The sequence below is a fragment of the Vicia villosa genome, unplaced genomic scaffold (assembly GCF_029867415.1).
Source record: "Vicia villosa cultivar HV-30 ecotype Madison, WI unplaced genomic scaffold, Vvil1.0 ctg.000655F_1_1, whole genome shotgun sequence".
NCBI classification, from domain to species: domain Eukaryota; kingdom Viridiplantae; phylum Streptophyta; class Magnoliopsida; order Fabales; family Fabaceae; genus Vicia; species Vicia villosa.
In genome coordinates, this window is record NW_026705293.1 from 195898 (window position 1) to 201290 (window position 5393).

Sequence of the window (5393 nt, forward strand, 5' to 3'; positions counted from 1 at the left end):
AAACATGATCCAATGACTTATATAGGCTTATGCATGGTGCATAAGAAAAATCCTTAGGCATATTAGTCAAAGCCCAATCACAACTATGTATCCAATTAAAACACAATTTTAATTTTAAAAAACTAATATGACATGGCAAGTGTAAGTATTTTGATTGGTTGTATGTGTAAAATTAGTTTACATGTCACTGTACTACCTTTAAACTCTAAAATAATTTCTTTAATTTACCATATATTTAATTTTTAATAGCATTTATTGTGGTTTCACTTTTTAATCCATTTTTTTATCGATTGCTTTTCCTTTTTTACACTTCTTATTTTATGTATTGTTTATATTAGCATATAAATTTAATGTCATTAAATGCTTACAATTTTAATGACACATTATTTATACTTGAAAAATCATTTTTACTCACAATAATTAATAAAATTGAATATTTATCTATAAGTTATAATTTTGTAGATTTTTTTTAAAATAGTGGATAATAAAAATATAAATTTTTTTATTTAGATATTTAAATAAACTTTTATTTTATTTTATGCATCAATAACAAATATTAGTCATTTTTTTCTATTTTTTCAGCATTGAAACAAAAATACAAAACATTACAAAAGTGTATATAAGTTTTCTACATCGCTAAACCCCATGATATATATGCAACTTAAGCAAAGAATTATCTTATTATACTCTCCCTCCCAATAATATTAATAAAGCCACCCATAATAAATACTCCCTCTGTCCCAAATTATAAGAGAAAATTACTTTTTAGATTCATTGAATAATTAATGTATTTGGTCTATATAAAGACCAGATACATTAATTCTTCAATGAATCTAAAAAGTGATTTTCTCTTATAATTTGGGACGGAGGGAGTAGTTTTGAAGCATTGTAGTTTTAACTATTATGTTGTAATTTAGATCAATTTCAAAAGTAAGACAAATTTTAGCCCTTTGAAAACAACAAGTGAAGCAACGGTAGGAGCTATCTTTTGCGTTTTGATTATTTCCTCGTCTCTGTTATGTAGCTCTTCATATTTGACTTCTTTGATAAGATTTTTAGCATAATATCTTATCTTTCTTTGTTGTTTAATCTATTAATAACAGGCACCAAATCAATAAAAAAATCAACAGGTTCTGAACACAAGAACTCTCGAGAGATATTATATGGGTTTAGGTGGTGTATTGATGCAGAATCAACAAGTGGTCGCTTATGCGTCGAGGCAACTCAAAGTGCATGAAAAGAATTATCCGACTCATGATTTAGAGTTAGGGGCTGTAGTCTTTGTTTTGAAGTTATGGTGACACTACTTGTATAGTTCGAGGTGTTCAGTGATCATAAGAGCCTGAAGTATCTCTTTGATCAGAAAGAGCTTAGTATGAGACAGAGGAGGTGGTTGGAATTTCTTAAGGATTATGATTTTGGTTTGAATTACCATCCTGGTAAGGCAAACGTTGTTGCTGATGCGTTGAGTAGGAAGTCTTTGCACATGACTATGCTAATGGTGAAGGAATTGGATTTAATTGAACAATTCAGAGACTTGAGTTTGGTGTGTGAAGATACTCTTAAGAGTGTTAAGTTGGGTATGCTAAAACTGACTAGCGGTATTCTTGAAGAGATTAGGGAAGGTCAGAAAGTTGATGTTGAGTTAATCGATAAGATGACTTTGAATAACCAAGGTAAAGGCAGTGAATTCAGAATCGACGAGAATGGTATATCGAGGTTTGGTATTCGAGTTTGTGTTCCCAATGCTGCTGAGCTTCGAAAGAGTATTCTGGAAGAAGGACACCGTAGTAGTTTAAGTATTCATCCTGGTGCTACCAAGATGTATCATGATTTGAAAAAGTTGTTTTGGTGACCGGGAATGAAGAAAGAAATTGTTGAGTTTGTGTATTCTTGTTTGACGTGTCAGAAGTCAAATACTGAGCATCAGAAGCCATCTGGGTTTATGCAACCGATGTTTATTCCTGAGTGGAAGTGGGATAGTATATCAATGGATTTTGTTTCTGGATTGCCGAGAAGTGTTAAGAATTGTGAAGCTATCTGGGTCGTTGTGGACAGGTTTACGAAGTCTGCACACTTTATACCAGTAAGAATGGATTATCCGATGGAGAAGCTGGCTCAGTTGTATATTGAGAAGATAGTTAGTTTACATGGTATTCCTTCGAGCATCGTGTCAGACAGAGATCCGAGATTTATGTCTAAGTTTTGGGAAGGTTTGCAGAAGGCTTTGGGTAATAAGTTGAGATTGAGTTTTGCATTTCATCCACAGACGGATGCAGGGCCGGTCCCGACATTTTAGAGGCCCCGGGCCAATAATAAAAATGGACCTCTAATAAAATATATAATTTTTTAAGAAAAAACATCATCTATTTAAATTATAAATAATAACAACATCAAAATTAATCATTTATTCGTATAATTAATATAAAAATGTTTTATGTTTATTAATATTCAACTGCAAGACCGTCTCAAATAGTAAGGCTCAGTTTTGATATATATATATATATATATATATACACTTAAATTTATGAGACTTTCAATAATTTGAGACAACGTGATAAATGATTTAAAACTTTGTTAGAGTTACGTGAAGAAAATAAAACTGATTAAAATAATTATAAGACCTAGACTAAATTCGTTCTAATTCAAAAATATTTTAAATCTATTAATTTAATTTATATATACTTATTTATAATGATTTAATTAAAAATAATATTATTATAAAATTTATGTGACTATAAAATAATACAGTATATCACACTTATTGACTTAGACTTTGGTTGTTGTAACTTTTCTTTTGGCAACCACATGGAAAAAAAATTGCATATTGCTGTGGCAGCGTGCATGGGTCGAACACAAGTTTCAAAGTTGAAAATAAAAGCGTTGCACCGCTGCGCCAGATAAGCTGCTTTATTCCATTTCAAGAGGCCATGTATATATAAATGCTTTAGTTTAAAATTTCTAAAGCCCAAAAGAAATTATGAGGCCCTTCATTTTTTGAGGCCCTGGGCTGTGGGCCTGGTTGCCCTGGCCCAGGGCCGGCCCTGGACGGATGGACAGACTGAGAGGACGATTCAATCGTTGGAAGATTTGTTACAAGCTTGTGTGTTGGAAAAAGGAGGTGCTTGGGATAGTTATCTGCATTTGGTTGAGTTTACCTACAACAATAGCTATCATTCGATTATTGGTATGGCTCCGTTTGAGGGTTTGTATGGTAGAAGATGTCGAACACTATTATGTTGGTATGAATCTGGTGAGAGTGTTGTGATCGGGCCAGAAATTGTGCAACAGACTACAGAAAAGATTAGGATGATACAGGAAAAGATGAAGGTTTCTCAGAGTCGACAAAAGAGTTATCATGACAAGAGGATGAAAACACTTGAGTTTCAAGAAGGAGACCATGTGTTTATGAGGGTTACTCCAATGACAAGTATTGGTCGGGCATTGAAGTCAAAGAAGTTGACACCGCGTTTCATTGGTTCGTTCCAAATTTCTGAAAAAGTAGGAGAAGTGGCCTATCGTATTGCTTTACCGCCGATGCTTGCAAATTTGCATGATGTATTCATGTGTCTCAGTTGAGGAAATACATTTCAGATCCGTCCCATGTGATCCAAGTAGATGATATACAGGTGAAAGACAACTTGATGGTTGAGACTTTACCTACGAGGTTTAAAGATCGAAGACTGAACCAATTACGTGGCAATCCCCATGGGCAATACGCCTATGATACGCAACTGCTCCGTCCCAAAGGCCAAGTGCTAGTGATTTGCGTATGAGGAGCGTGTGAGAGTGGCCATACGCGTATGAGAAATTTTAAAGAGGATTTTAGTTCTGATGATACGTGTATGAAGAGGCTGATACGCGTATGAGATGCTTTCTGGGAAAATTTTATTTTGGTGAAACGCGTATGATGAAGGGAGATACGCGTATGGGCTAGGTGATACGCGTATGTCCGCTGTGTGCTAAAATTTTATGTTTTGTGATTTTTCTTCGAAAGTTCAATGATGTGTAACTTTTGATCTGTAGGCCTGTTTTGAGTGTTGTTTGATGATGATGAACCTTGCGATGTAATCTTGTGTTTAATAATGATTTGAATTATATTGAATGATTGCTGATATACATGTGAACATGCTTAATGATGATGATGATGATATAAGCATGTTGTGTATGTTGCATTCATTTCATACTCATTTGATGAGGGGTGAATCCTAATGATGAGAGGATTCAGTGAAGGGCATAATTCCCATTGTGTGGAATTTGTGTTGGTAGGGCCGTATCTGGACGATGTTAGATCGGTAGGTGGGTTATTCCCATTGATGATGTTTGGTACCACATGCATATAGTCAGTTGCATCCATATGCATGAATTTGATAATATGATTGAATGTACTTCATTTATTATGATTGGTAATGTGTGTTTGTGTGATGGTGGACTATCTTGATATAGATGGATTGGGTGAATGATATAACTATTGATGTGTTGTCATTTATAATGCAATAATATTTGTTAATTGCGAATGAGACTCACACTTACACTATATTTTTTAGATTGAGGATAGCGGCTTCGACTTGGTGAGGATTAGCTCATGAGTCAATACGTGTGTTAGCGTTAGGTGTCGTGCTCTGATTGATGTAACACTGGGGAACGCGTGTTTTTAAGTTTATGATAATAACTCTGTTTTATTTGATTTATTGTGAGGATTAAAGTATCGATGACGTGATGCTAGTTGATGATCTATTCCGCTGTGTAAACACGAGATCTGGAATTATGAGTTATGATTTAAATGTTTCTCAGTGAATGCATGACATATGACAGATGGTGTTTATTTTATTATGAATTGTGACGCCCTTGTGCATGTTACTCTGATTTATTTATTTAATTGCCGTGGGGTTTAGAAGGGTGTTACAGATAACCATGGATACAAAGGGTGCTTACACCTTCTCTTTGTATAACTTACCCCCCGAACTCAAAGTCTTTTAAAAAGGTTTTTTTTCGTTCTTTTAGCCTTTCTATATATTGGATAAAATATAAGTCGGTGGCGACTCTTGCTATCCGCAACATTTTAAAAAAGTCAGTTCTGCCACCGTATTACATAACCCAATAAAAAACCGCAAATCGAACCAAATCAGATCGAAAACCGCAAAAACCGCATTTGTTTCGGATGAGTTTGGATCATTTTGTGGCAAAACCGTGCGGTTCGTTTTGATTTGCGGTTTACATGTTGAAACCGGCCCAAACCAAACTAAACCGTTGAACTTACATAATACCCCATATTTTAACTTTTTTGCTTTTAATTATATACTTACCTAGTAACTAACTACAGTGTACAACCCATTGCTTACACTTCAAGGCCCATAGTTTCCAAAACCGACCCATTGCGTAGCTTATAGTAT